The sequence below is a fragment of the Jaculus jaculus genome, chromosome 16, assembly GCF_020740685.1.
Source record: "Jaculus jaculus isolate mJacJac1 chromosome 16, mJacJac1.mat.Y.cur, whole genome shotgun sequence".
In the NCBI taxonomy this organism is placed as follows: domain Eukaryota; kingdom Metazoa; phylum Chordata; class Mammalia; order Rodentia; family Dipodidae; genus Jaculus; species Jaculus jaculus.
This window is the reverse complement of record NC_059117.1, coordinates 24,582,932-24,598,382: the sequence shown is the minus strand read 5'-3', so window position 1 is coordinate 24,598,382 and position 15,451 is coordinate 24,582,932. Positions and strand designations below refer to the sequence as shown.

Below are 15,451 nucleotides of genomic sequence, written 5' to 3'. Positions count from 1 at the left end.
TTGCACAGCATTTGACATAGAAGTAGCATTTCCAAGTGAACACTGCTAATAGTGTTGTCAGTACATGAGTCAGTAAGAGATTGTGTAAGAGAAGTATTGTGATTTGAATGTAAAGGTTTTTAAATATACATTAACTTATGCCATATTTATTTTAATTTTTCATTAATCATTTTCAATGATCATTTTATTTCATTGATTCACTTCATTGATCATTATTTAATGGTAGCATATTATAATATGATTGACAGTATAAATGAATAATGGGACTTTGACATGAATTTGCTTGCTCCTTAAAAATAAAGGAACTGATTAGAAAAATAGTAACTGGGCAAACGGCTGATGCCATCACCTTGTGAAACTCTTTGAGCAGCTGTAGGGTTTGTATAAAAAAAAATGTGTGGGTGATAAACTGCATCAAGAGGAACAAATATAAATTACGTGTTTGGTAAGTAAATCAGTTCAGCTATTCACGTGGTAAATTGACTTGTTTGATGAATAAAATCTAAGCTCATATCTTATCATGACCTTTTGTATGTTTTTATGCAAAAATTACTATGAACATAGCTCCCAAGGTTTTTATGCACTGAGCATATATTTTCCTGTTATGTATGGAGGTCACATAATTTTGTCCCTTCATCCTGTATCACCTCCTCTTCAGCGATGCAGCATCATCACCTGGACCCTTTATCTATGTGATGTGTTTCTTCTCAGTACCTAAGGCACTTGTTGTACTCTGCCATCAACCCCTTTGCCCTTTGTAAAAAAAAAAAAAAGTCAGAATACCATATTTCTAGATGTAAATTGAAGTAATTCCCTGCAACTATTGAAACTTCAGTAAAGGTCATTGTGATCCCCTGTGTCCTCTAGAGGTTGAATACTCTGCAGAACACATTGAGTACTTGGTGTTTTTGAGAGAGAATGTTTTGATAAGAGTAGAATGAAGCACAGAACTCATAAATACTGTTAGCAGGCAATTAGACCTCTTTGTATAAAGCATATAAATATAGTGATAATTAAAATATTAAGGACATAAAGGCTAATATGAGTTGTATATCTGACAATCGTATGCCTGTTTTCAATACTTGTTTTGACTCTTTATTTTCTTAACAAAGATAAACTACACATTTGTTGACAATGTAATTTTAGTGTCTTCATCTTTTTGGCATGAAACTTTAAGATATTATAGAAAACATATTAACAAAGGAAATTAATTTACTTCAATATTTGGCTTTCTTTCATTGTGGTTATTTTGTTAATTTAATAATCTTAGATAAAGATATAAGCTTAGCTTATCCTTCCTTGCACTTGTATGTGTGTAGGCACATGTATATCGATATGCATGATGTTGTACATGTATATGTAGGCCAGAGGTTGACATTGGGTATCTTTTATTTTTCAATATTTATCTGACAAAAAGAGGAGAGAGATAATGTGCACAGTAGGGTCTTATGCCTATGTAAACGGACTCCAGATGCATGCTCCACTTTGTACATCTGGCTTTACCTTGGTAAGGGGGAAATGAACCTGGGCTAGTAGGCTTTGCAAGCAAGCACTGTTAACTGCTGAGCCATCTATCCAGCCCCAGTGAGTGTCTATATTGACCACTTTCCACCTTACTAAGAAGGATCTTTGAACCTGGGGCTTCCCAGTTTTGCTTATCTTGTTAGTCAGCTTCACCCAAGGATTTCCTGCCTCAGCCATCAAGCATTTCCATGGTTGCTATGGATCCAAAATTGGTCCTCTTGCTCAGCAAGTTCTTTATCCCCTGAGCCATCACTATAGTCCCAAATTAGTCCTTTCTATTCAAATCAAAATGAAACCTCTCCAATATCTTCTGTAGTCAAAATTTCCAATAATTGTCATGTCTTTCTTAGCTGTTCTGAACCCAAGCCTGTCTGAAAGCCATTGCCTAGCCCTGGCATTTTATCAGGCATGGTCTGGGAACATACTTTCACCCATTCCTGGAGTTTCTGTATTGTGAAAGCCAGGACATCCTGTCTGTCCTTGAGTTCCTCAGGAACTTAGATTTCAAAAGTCTAGAAAAGAAAATGTTTCATGTTGCTACAGCAGTTCTTACTTGCTCACTGGGTCTTTTTGTTGCAGAGATGGAAAAATTCATGGTGATTGCATTTCTTCCTTGAGTGGAGCTGCTAACTATCTTGTGGAATGCTTCAGTTTTTGGAGTTCTAGCTTTATAGGACAAATGTTAAAGGAGTTTTTTTTTTTTTCTCTTTTAGAAATTACTCATTTCAGACTATATTGTATTTGAAAGTCAATTCCCTCTTAGAAAAGCTCTCAAAATAATGTAACTATATTTAAATTTTCACTTTATTAGCTTACAAACTTAGTAGTTTACTTCACTGATTTAACACTGTTTTTAAAGGGCAAAGGGGTTGATGTCTGAATATAAGTGCTTAAGGTACTGAGAAGAAACACATCAAGTAAAGAAGTTGATTTTATGTTGATAGTTTACTCACTGGTGGTCCTTCTAGTGAGTGATTTATAAGCTTTGTTTATAGTTTTCAGCAACCTGGAAATTCCATGAGTAACTTATTATCCCATATATCTAATTTTTGAGATATTTGCTAGTGATCTACAGAAAGTTAGTTAATTGCTAGTTACTACAGAAAACTATTCAGCATGGATGTATACACAGAACAACAGACTATTTTACTAAGAATTTATGTTGGTTGTGTTTTCCTTATTTAAATTAGAAATAAAATTTTTTAATTGAAATTTCAATTAAATGCAGATTTTAGTTCTCAATAAAATCTATGCAGATATAGTGTGGTACCATGCAAAGAAAATAGGATTTGGAGGCACTGTCTCGATAGGGGGGGCTTTGGGGAGACGAAGGTCTTAGGAAGTGTCAGGTGCAGTGATGTATGTTGTAGCCACGCTATTGCCTACCCTCTTATCTCCAGAGTCTCACACCAAACAGGAGTTCATTTTCCAGTCTTCAAAGAAAGAATGATCATTGTCTTACCTATCTTAGCCTACTAAGTTGTTGAAACATGCTTTGTAACAATAGTTGTTTACTTATTTATGCGTTAAATCCTTCTGTATTTCTCAAACAACTTGAGGCCTATTAATTACTATTATTGTAAGCAAAATTTGGGGAACCATTTTAGAAATACAGAAAAATTCGCTAAACAGAAAAAAAACCATAGGGCTGTGAAATTGGACTGATGGCATTACCCACAAAGTTTCTTCCTTTTAACTCTAAAAATGTAAGAATAGTTTAAAAAAAAAAAAAAAGGACGGGATGAGGAGGGAGGGATTGCTGTCCTCTAACTATGCTCTTGTTTTTTAGTCAGGTATATAAGCAAGACATGGAGCTTCAGAAAGGACATTGTATATACAGAGTACATATATTAAGTTTCTTGAAATATTTGAAACAAAGTAAAAAATGATGTAGAACAGTTCAGAATGCTTGGGGAAATGTACAGCTTATCATAGATGAAGAATAGTTAAATTTCCAGGTGAGGGACTGTAGTACCCTCATTTTCAAACAGAAAGTCTGTTTTAAAGCAGAGCAAAACTCTGAAGTTTATAACTCACTCTCTAGAATATAGTGGACAATATCTAAAAAGTAAATTAGTGGTCTGAAATGTTTCTGTGTTATATACCTAACAAACCACTGTTGTTTCTATAATTGGATGGTGGCTTTTACTTTTAGAATACTATATTATCTAAATAAATTTTTTAAATATGCATATTACTGAACTTTGTTTTAAAAACAGAGTAGGCACACTTATAATGGTATAGTGGAGTGAGCATCTAAGCAGTTCACTCTAGACTTCTCTAATAAGTAGCTGTGTAAATTTCCGAAGTAATATATATTTGATTGCACTATAAAGATGGTAAGATCTTTGAGTCTTCACCTAGCAAATAACAATATACTGCAAAAAAAATCACTTTCAAAGAAGAAAAATACATTTTCCTATGAAATCATTTCTCCCTTTCTATCTCTTATGCTGAATTTGTATAATATCATTTTCTTTAAAAAATTAATATTGCTTTGAGAAAAGGAGACTTCCCTGTGGCATAAAGACAAATGAACATGAGAGCAAGTAGATATGTACAAACTGACAGTTATGCAAAAAGGTAAATTAGGGGACCTGGACTTGACAAAGACTCAAGATGGATATAAGTCTTCTTTGCTAATCTTGTGTTTATTGACTTCTAAATTCTACCTTTTGAGCTCTTCCATTCCTTCCAGATGGTTAAAGAAAATGTTTCTGTTTCTCCTCATCTTTCCCATTTTCTGTCACTGCCTACTTTTTTATATTAGAATTTTATTTCCTTTCACATTGTGGCAAAAGTAATGATTGCCATGATGCTCTTGATATCTAGACATAATGTTATCACAAGGGGTGAGCCAGACTTCTTTGAGCTCTTTGGAGGTCCTTATATTTAGTTCTTAAACAGTGAGGCTTTCTTGAGTATTCCTTGAATAGCCAGTAGAAGAGAGCTATATTTTTCACATCATGGATATCTATATGTGTATATGTATTAATGTGTTTAGCATTTATCTGCTTTATTTAGTTTCATTTACCAAGTCCAGTTCATAAGTAGATCAACATTCAGAAGCTGGGCTGCCTGGAGTATTTCAGTGGTCTGCAGACATGCCCAGTACTTCTCCAGATTGGCTGGAACTAGGCACTTTGAAATTCCTCTTTGGAGGCATCCACAGAGTCTAGATATAAGGAGTCATTTTGCCTATTTTAATAAGCTAGCTTCCTCCTAGTAACTCCAGATTCACCAACCTCATCTATGGTCATTTTCATGGGTTATTGATTGATAAAATTTAACTTTAGTTGAGAAAAAGCAAAGCAAAGCTTTAGGTTACAAACATTTCTGCTCAACTGCATTAGCTTGCAATGAATGTCATAATGCCATGTCACACAGGGATTTTACACTGTAAAGAAAAATAAGAGTAAGGGGAAAAATGCCCAGCATACAAACCATTTTCTGGTAAAAGCAAAAGGTATATATATATAAAAAAAAAGAACAAAGAAACAGTCAAAATGCAATTAGTGAATCATAAGTTGGTCACCTTTTATGTAGGTACCCAAATTGCTGGCCTAGAAAGCAGGGTGTCCTCTACCAAGCCACTGACAACAGAACAACTCCCAATACCAAAGAAAAATCCACCTCCTGTCCAGCATTTCAACTCCGCATGCTGTCCATAACAAGCAGCACCCTGGAAGCTTGTCCTTTGAAGCTTGCCTTGCCACAAAGCAATTGTTTCTGATGCTGCTGCATGACTGGGATAGAATACAGCTAAGTCTTCCAGACATGTCTGTGTGTCCATCATGTGGCATGGACATCCCCAACTCCCTGGATAACAGTTAAGTGACACCACCCAAGATCTAGAGTGCCTGTATTTGTTCAAAGTCTTAAGTAGCACATTGCTGACCTCTGAAACCCACAAAACACGTATGCAAGTTTTGCTGGGGTTAAAGAGTAAATTGCTATTCTTAGCTGCCATTGATTGCAATATAAAACCAGGCTGGGTAAGGTTTCAGAATATGTGTGTTCGGTATGAAAAGTTTCCTTGGAAAAGGTCTGAGAAACACTGAAATCAATACTGCAATGCTCCGTTGTGAAGGTGTTGGAAATCGGGAGGCTGCATATCCACTTCAAGCCTTTCTCCTGCTAGGTAACTTAGGAACTCCCTCAAAATAGCATACCCAGTCTGTTTCACCAGCAGCACTTTTAATGAATAGTAGAGAAGCAAATGGAACACCTTTCCTGGCTGTAATAAATCATTTTGTTTTTTCTATAGATCGCAAGTGGCATTTGAAGCGGAGCGAGCAAGCTTGCCAATATTGCAAGCCACTGCCTCAGCGCCTTTCATTTTTCACTCTGAGCAGGAACCTCTCCTGAAACTTGCTCATTTCAAAGAGGGGAAGCAAAGCCCCTGGCAGGCTGTCAGAGCTGCCTCATTGTCATCATTTACAAAGGTCACGGCAATTAATTGACTTCTTACTTTACATATTGTAAACTGACTCTTTTTCTGGCATACTTATGGGGAAGTGGCAGGAACTAAGTGGCTGGTTATTGTCTTTTCTTATAGGCATATGCTATAAACTAGGAAACCAATACCTCTTGGATCACAATTTGGGAAAAAAAAATAATAACACCCAGTTTCACCACCACAGACTCCATTAACTGTTAGGTGAATGAAGGGAAAAGATGAGAGAGCTCTAACAGATGAAATATAAATGATGGGTTTGTTTTAATGTCTTTACAGGACTCCCTAACTGGGCTAGTGAAGGTTTCCATGACTATCCTTAATTGGTGGCGTCTCTTTGATAGCATTCTCTAAGTAGCTGGCTTCATTTTACAAAATTGGAAGTGAAAATAAGTCCACAGTGTATTCCATGAATCATCACTACATGGGTGCTCATAGTTTACCAAGCATAATCCTGCCTCAAAGGCATTGCTTGTGAAGCTAAGAGGTGAAGGATAGGGTGTGAGTAATATTTGTAGGTGCCTGCCCACCCTGTTTTCTTGGTAGGTATACTGAATCTTCTCCTTTTACTTTTTTCTCACTATGCTCTTTTTCTTATATTAGAAAGGTTCTGCCCATATTTCATAGCCTGCTTTCACTAAAATTAGAGGTACTGAAACAAGGGCATACTGTTAAAAAATGAATAAATTAGAGCTGAATTCAACCATCCTGTTCAATACCAGAAAGGGGAATATTACATTTGGTTTGAACAAACAATCTTCTTAAAAGAAAATGTCCTTTGAAGCCATCCTGCTGTGATTCTGTTAATTACAAAAGAAGATGGAACTCTCCGGGTTCATGGGATCTCTCTACCTAGTGTGTGGGAGCCTCAGCTGCATTAGCAGTCAGACATTTGCACAGTCCCTTCAGACCAGCAAGGGGATGTTATTAAAGGGAAGTCATTTACCCCAATCGGTAAGATGTAGCCTGGCAGAAATTCAATAACTCTTTGTGATATGCTAGTTCTGCTACTGGGCTTGGTGGCTGTCTTGACATACAGTAGCATTCACATAATCTCCATCTATCCGGGCAAGAAACAAAAATGCCCCACTGGGGGACTGACTTCAAAACTGAAAGATGAGTGTTGATCTGTTTTTCATTACAAATAACATGAGCGAAAACAGGAATGCCCCTGTGATGTCTCTCGCCCTGGCTCTACTTCTCTCTACCCCTTACTTCTCTTTCCTTCTCCTTTCCTCCTTTCCCCCACTGTCCCCGCCTGTCTCTTCTCTCTCCCTCCTTTTGCTTCCTCCCCCCACCAGCCCTGCTTTTTCTCTCCCACACACATCCTCTGATGGGCATTCAGGCTAGTAAAATGCATGTTGGAGAATCCCACAGACACAGCTAGGCACACTGAGCCAGAGGGGCTCTGCATATGAATTGCTTCGCAAAAGTAATAAAGAAAAATGCTCTTCGATTTCAGACGAGGAGGAAACATCAAAGGAGGATTCAGGTGCTAAAGGAAGCATCAATCAAACAAGAAATCGAGCACATTTAAATGCATGCGTATATTTTAAACTTACCTTGCAAGCAGCGATTGCAGCACTAGACCACCTCCCGTGTCCCTGCGCACTGAATTCCTCCGGCCCTAGGTTGGGATAATCACATGGCTGTCCTATTGCCCAGGTGCATATGTAGTAACAAAGTATACACAGATCTGTACTACAGATATGTACACATGCCAGCAGTCTTATCTCTGTGCTCTAAGACATAAAAGGCAGACAGGAGGTCGCAGCTCAGATTCCTTCTTTTCACTGGAACTCTCTCACTCTGCAGGCAGAGGCTTTCAATCCAGTGAAGCGAAATCCTGCTTGCTGGCTTGATTCCTCCTGGTTTCCATGGTGGTTAGTGGTGCATCGTTCACCCGATCAGTTGTCACACTGACATGGTGCTGCCTGCTCGGCGGTCATTAATAACTGAACACCCTCCACTCCCCAGAGAGGAGCCAATCGCTTTAGACTGCCAGCATGGAGCGCTCGCAGCTGCTCCAGTCTGGTTGGCTGAAGCAGCTTGTCTGTTGGATGACACTGCTGCTGCTTAGGGTACAAATAAATGAAACAGGCTTGCATATTTTCCTAGGAATCATTTTCCTGCCTTTCTTCCTTCAGGGGGATTTGGGGGAATTTTTGACAAGCTTTCCTATTTTGGGGGTTGCCACCCATTGAGTGATACTGTTTCTGCTCCGAAAACAGGCAAAGCACACTTACGAATAAGGATTTCCCCAGGATTAAGAGCCCCTGGGAGAGCTTGGAGACTGACTCCCTCTTGGGGAAGTTGAGCCCTGGCTATCATTTATGAAGACCCGAGATGTTCTGAGTGGTATTTAGCTCCCATAGTTTCTGCCTGACTTAGCATGTGTGCCTACTGTTTAGCAGCACTTTCGTTCCTTCTTGCTTTTGCTTTTGTCTTTTAGATGTTACAATCTTGATTCTTGTATGAACCTGCCAGGTTTAAAATGATACCATATATCTGCTTCTCTACAATTCACATTATTAGCATATGAAGGAGAATGTTTGAAAGGCACTTCTCAAGTATAACACTTCCCTTCTGCTACACAGTAAATCTGACAGCCATATAGTGGATTCATGTGTAACCTTGTGAGCTTGTCTGTGCACGTGTATAGGTATGCTTAACTACTCTGGGGAGTAATTCTACTACAAAAAACATCTGAAGTGATTTCTCCTTATGCTACAGTCATCAAACGTGAGTGGACCTTTAACCAGAAAAATATCCCCTGACAGACTTATATACAAAACACTTTAGATTTAGATCTGGAAAATAAATACAAAAAAAGTTGCAGTGTGTACATCCCAAAGAAAAGTAGTTGACAGTTTTATAAATGTACATTTTTACAACCACAATTAGCATACTAGAAAGAGATGTTGTTGAGGAGAATGGAACATGAGGATTAATTTATCAACAGGTCAAAAGCAGGCTGCATTCATGACTCCAACCCTAGTTTTGAAAGACTACCCTCTAGTGGAGCATGAAGAAATGGCATTTGATTTTTATCCCCCTTAGTTTGTGGGATACCAACAAAAAGAACAAACTAAGGGATAGGAAATGGCTCAGCAGTTAAAGACAATTGCTTGGAATGCCTACCCCCCCATATTTGATTTCCCAGGACTCCCATAAAGCCAGATGCAAAAGGTGGTGCATGAAGCAGGGTCTTGAATTTATAATCTTCCTGCCTCACCATCTGCAGTGGTGGGATTAAAATGCATCTTCCTCTTACTTCATAGAAATGAATCCTTCCTAACTAACTGATGAAAATTAGTTCAAAACAAAAGTATTTTCCTAGATCACTTAAGAACATTCATTTCAAAATGTCATTGTGGTGTTTCATCCTTTCCCAGACAGACACCCCACTATTCACTCAGAAGCAAACATCCTTGCTCTGGGGATAATAATGAGTGTTGCAGTATGTCTACATATAATTTAAACACCTTACTCTCTGCAGTTTTAGTTTCTTGCATATTTATAATCATTTCAACATTAATAAGTTTTATTTCTACCTGTGGGAGAATAATTTTAAAATTGTGACAATTAGTTGAAAAATAGATTTTTTTGTTTATTTTTTATTTATTTATGTGAGAGCGACAGACAGAGAGAAAGAGAGAGATAATGGGCACGCCAGGGCCTCCAGGCACTGCAAATGAACTCCAGACGTGTGCGCCCCCTTGTGCATCTGGCTAAAGTGGGTCCTGGGGAATTGAGCCTTGAACTGGGGTCCTTAGGCTTCACAGGCAAGCACTTAGCCATTAAGCCATCTCTCCAGCCTGAAAAATAGAATTTCTGTTATATCATGCTTCCCTTAATGAATGTCCTTTTAAGTGATTGGTATTGACTGTATAATTAGCAAATCTAGTAATAATACAAATTGTAATATACTCCTATAGTGATGGTAAACTGTGATAAAGAGATACATGATAACATTACTTTCTTAAGCCAGGCATGGTGGCACATGCCTTTAATCCCAGTGCTTGGGAGGCAGAGGTAGGAGGATCGCCATGAGTTCAAGGCCACCCTGAGACTATATAGTGAATTCCAGGTCAGCCTGGGCTAGAGTGAGACCCTATCTCGAAAAGCCTATATATATATTTATATACTTTTTTAAGTTAAAATAACAATTGTACCTAATATTTTAAGTTTTAGTCTGGTTGAGAAATTACAGAAAAATCTAAGATTTAATTTAATTAGGATTGAATCCTATTATAAAAGCTATATCAAATAATTTCCTAAAAAGCTGTTTTCACTAAATATTTCCTTTTGGTGGTGGGGGTAAGACTGCTCTTTTAATTCCAAAGATATCATATTTGTTTTATACATGTAATAATGTAGGTTATTACAAATGTGATTGCATTTTGTGGTTGGAGAGAGTGACAAAGATGAGATTCTTTTTGGCTGCTGTTGTCACCTTGGCACATGACAACAGCATCTTAGAATCACATTGTGGTTCGGGTGCCTTTTCACTTGCGGAGGAGGTCACTCACCCAGTGGAAATATGACACTTATTGTCACAACTAATGACATACCATATGTGGACTTTCAGTTGTGATAGGACAAGGACTTCAGCACTTTATATTGCTACAATTGTGAATGGGAATCAAATGAGGGCCATGAGGTTTGAAATTCTAATGTTCTAGGTCAAGACATTGCTGCTTCAACAGAGCCAGGGATAGAACTGCATGGGTCCTACAGAATTTCACCCTACCATCTAGTGGCTAGTTATATGCACTTTCTTCTACTCCTTCAGTCTGTTTTCCTTCCCTTCCTGTCTTCATACTATTTTCCATATCACATTGGTTAATTTAGGGCTTTTTAAAATTTTAGAGAAATTGAACTTTGCCAATCAACTGTATGGCATAAGTGCATATTTTAAATATATTGAACTGTAGTATTTCTCAAATGAATATTCAGTTTTAATGAAAATATATTGAAATAATTTTGAAACATAAGTTATCCCTTAAATTGTGTTAAAAGAGTGCCACCTTCACCATAAAATAATAAAATATTAATATGTACTACTATGGGCATCTCAGCTTCAGGGTCATCTTGGCATCTCATTTTCCTCCTAAAAATGCTATGTGGCAAAAGAGAGTGTGCAACATCCTTTTTTTTTTTTTTTTCTGTTAACATTCTCTGGGTCACTATGTGTAGCTGGCCTTCTTCACTAGCACTGTCATTGTTTTGTTCCTTTGTTTGCAGTGTCCCTTCTATTCCAAGTCCTTGACATGTTATCTCCTTATTCTGAAATAACTTGTTTCCGTTCTGACCTGATAACACACAAGAAATCCTCACAGCCCACAGTAGCATTGTTTGTGTCTCAAAACAGCTTAAACTTTTCCAGTCTTGTAATTGCTCTTATAATTTTACCTCTCTCCCTTTTTAGCTTGTAAGCATCTCAGAGGAGTATATGCCTTATTATGTCTTTAAACTCCATAAGGCAATGAAAAAAAAAATAGAGAAAACATTTGTTGAACACTAACATATGTCTCTGTGTTTTAAGTATTGTTTTATCCTTCCAACATCTTCATAAAAAGTAGACATTTTTATCCCCATTTGACAATGCAGAAACATTGTCTGAAATAAGTTATTTGCCCAGTGTCCCTAAACTATTAATGGTGCTAAAATTTAAACTCATTTCTCTCTGCTTACACAGCCAATACTCTTTCCACTGCACAAGGCACTCAATATGCATTTGTAAAATAAATGAATGCTTGATTGATGGCTTTGCCAACCAATTCAATGTAGTCAGCAACAAGAGATGCCAAAAATAAAATACTATTTTTAAAAAGGAATGAATTTTATGCACTAGACACTGGATGCTTTTATATAGTTATGGTTGTTTAGTATTGGTGACAGAATTTTTATTGCTGTCACAGTTTGAGCAATAGAGCATTGGAAGAAATGCAGTGCCTAGTTGGAAAGATGAGTTGATATGTTTAGAATGCTAAATACACATTAATGAGCCAGTGATGATGAGGGGATGACATAGTACTAGGGAGGTCTTCAGTGATTTTCATCCTTTGTGGATTAATTTTGATAGCAAATTATCTTTCAGTGATTTAAGCAGAATATCATTGGGCATTTGTTACAATGTTGAACTAGATCAAGTTGGATCATAGTTCTCATTTTCTTTTTCAAAGGGCTTTTAGAAAGTCAAATGGAGAAAAAACAGGATTGTTTTTTAACTATATGGGGTTATTTTTAATGAAATACATATGATTTCATTTGAAGAACAAGAGAAAATTCACCACTCAAGAAAATTTACAACCAACACAAGAAAGGTGTTGCAATCAATAGGGTAATGCTTGTTTCTCCATCTCTTCTTCAAGCTCCATTCTTCTCTCTACTCTTCCTCCATGTGTTGCTCTTTATGTCCAAAATGTTTCTCATGTATCTTCTATCTTAGTTTAAGGAAAATATAAATATAGCATGTAGTTGGGCACCATGGCACATACCTGTAGTCTCAGCTTTTCCAAAGGTTGAAACAGGAGATTTGCTTAAGTAGAATAGTTTGGGACCAACCTGGGGACTATAAGAGCCTTAATCTTATAAAAGAAAGAAAAGTACCATAGGCAGATAGGTAAATAACCAGATAGATACGTAGCTTGCAAGTCATGCAGAAATAATGGGAAACAAGTATATGAAAAACACAAATATAATATTGATGGGATAATGTGCAGTTTGTCTTTTATGTTTTTAACATCTCCTGTGTTTTGTGGTCATCATATATTGTTTTGATAATCATAAATAGTAGCTATTATTTAAAACTAATATATGAATTCTTCTGTGAGAGCCTTTTTACATACATAATAGCATTCTTGTTTATCATAATTGCTAACCTGCTTAACAGTATTGTAATAATTAAAATAGCAGTAATAACCAAAACAGCAGTATTAGTTGTGGTTGTTGGAGTCAGGAGTCCCCTGTAAACTCATGTGGTCTTTATATGTTAGCTAATGGCAATTTGGGAATTGGAGCCTTTTTGGAGGAAGTGTGTTGTTGGGGGGCAGGCTTGCAGGTGTGTTAGACAGCTTCCACTTGCCAGTGTATGGCACACTCTCCTGCTGCTATTGTCTAGCTCATGTTGGCCAGGAGGTGATGTCCAGCCTCTGGTCATGCCACATTTTCCCCTGCTGTTATTGAGTTTCCCTTCAAGTCTGTAAGCCAAAATAAACCCTTTCCTCCTACGAGCTGCTTTGATCGGGTGCTTTGTGCCAGCAATATGAAGGTAAGTGTGACAATAGTGGACAACTTGCTGATCTCCCACCTTGTGCAAAGTGGCCTATTAAGAGGCTTTTATGAAGTGTGCCAGTCTTCCCTATTGAATACGAGATCACTAGCCTTATGACCAGATACATGTACATTTTTGGTGAATTGCAAAAAGCCACCAAATTGCTCACTGGTATAGTTCCGTAGCTAAACCAAAGTGTGTGCTTCCCCGAATCTGGCCTGCATAACCATTTGGTGAGCCTACCTAAGTTAAGATGTGCCCCTTGTCTGCTCTTTCCTTCTGTTCCCTGTCCACAGCAGGGCTGCCCCTTGGTGATCTCAGATGCCGCACCACCTCATCGCATCTTGCTTTTTGCACTCGTTAGTGAGCGCAGTAGTTCTTCAAGGCCACTGCTAAACACTTTCATCTTTAAGGATCCCCACTGGCTCTGTGCTAACGAGCGCTTACTTCATCACATTTCAAGTTCTGTTATGTGTTCATCTTGCTTCAGGACGTATTTCAGTTGATGTGTGTACTATGCGCAGATGATAAGCAACCTGAGGACAGAAAATGTGTCCTAGGTGCTCTTTATGTCTAACAGTGTATTTCATATGTTAAAACGTTACTGACTACAACATTGGTTTGATACAGTTACTTTGTGCTCATTTTATTTCAAAGTATTTGGTAAAAAATAAAGGCCATTTACTACAAGGAAATTCTAAATCAAGAGCATCCCCTCAGGAGAGATTGGGCACCTAAGGTTGAAAGAGCATGAATGATGGAAGATGGACAGTGTCTGCTGACTGTACTTAGTCTTGCCTGGCCAATTATTTTTCATGCTTTTGTTTAGGACCACTAATGCAACTGAGTTTATTGTATTTTATTAAGATTTATGTAAGTTCTTGATAAAAATTAAAAGCTAATTACATTTAAGTTCCAATACAGTGTAAATAAAAATTAAGATGGCCTGAAATAATACTTTCCTCCTAATAGATGGTCTTATGCAAAGAATATGAGTATTTTTTTTCTTTTTGCTTTGATATGGGCTTAGCTTTCACCTAACCAATAGATCACTGTAGTGATTTTTGTAAAAATGAAAGCAAACTTTTTTGTCAGGAAAATACTTAGGCTTATAATTATATTGTACCTTCTAGATTCTATGAGTTAATGGGTCATTTGAATTTCATGAATAGTTTATGTCACTTTTACTTGACTTCTTCTAGATAGGAGATCAGGGTGACTGTTATTCTCCTCTGGTTCTCCGCTGAGGAGAATAAAGGGCACCCAGAGCTTGTTCTTTTTCTGACTTTCCCATTTTATTCATAATCATTCCTTTTAGTGTTTGGAAGAGTGAAAACTACTTACTTCAGCTAATAAAATAAGAAAATAGGTGAAGATTCCTAGGCCTACACATATTCTGATACCACTGTTGAATTTCTAGCCTTAATTCTTTGCTGTTGTTAGTATTTGAGAGCTCTTAATTTTTAAACATGAAATCAGCTAACAATTAATATATCTTCTTAAATGGAAATTACTGTCCTATTTCTCTGGCCCATTTTCATAGCTATCCCCATGCTGTTATTGACTGGAAGTGTTGGGCCTCAGACTTCTTTTCACCTCTGTATTCTGCTTCTGACCATGGCTTCATCCACTATTTAATTTAAAGCTAATTAAAAGCTAATTTAAAGCTCTAGTCCCCCAATACTTACTTAAAAAAAAAGATTTTTAAATTTTTATTTGTTTATTTAATTTTTGCCAGCAGAGAGACACAGAGACAGAGAATGGGGGGAAAGAAAGAGTATAGGCAAACACATGTACCACTTTGTACATCTGCCTTTATGTGAGAACAGGAGATTCAAATACAGGCCAGCAGGCTCTGAAAGCAAACACCTTTAACTGCTGAGACATTTATTTTATTTTTATTTTTTGTTTATTTGAGAGCATGAAAGGAGGAGAGAGAGAGAGAATGAGAATGGACACACCAGAGCTTCCAGCCACTGCAATGGGACTCCAGATGCATGCACCACCTTGAGCATCTGGCTTATGTAGGTCCTGGGGAATTGAACCGAGGTCCTTTGGCTTTGCAAGCAAACTCCTTAACTGCTAAGGCATCTCTCCAACCGCACACTTAACATTTCTTGATAAAACAAATCTTCTGAAGCCAATTCTTCTCTGTCACCTCGTTATCCTCATTTCTTGACTGTCCCTAACTC

The 15,451-nt window shown here is 37.4% G+C and overlaps 2 protein-coding genes across 4 annotated transcripts in view; one reads left to right on the top strand and one right to left on the bottom strand.

Annotated features, from left to right (window-relative positions):
• The window catches only part of Lrrn3 (leucine rich repeat neuronal 3), a 34,168-nt gene extending 26,220 nt beyond the window's left edge, over positions 1 to 7,948 (bottom strand). Inside the window, exon 1 of the mRNA XM_045135521.1 lies at positions 7,543 to 7,948. The gene's annotated coding sequence lies outside the window, so the exon portion shown is untranslated. The remainder of the gene's footprint in view (positions 1 to 7,542) is intronic.
• Immp2l (inner mitochondrial membrane peptidase subunit 2) overlaps positions 1 to 15,451 on the top strand; it is an 872,509-nt gene that overhangs the window by 426,206 nt on the left and 430,852 nt on the right. The gene's annotated exons all lie outside the window — the stretch shown is intronic.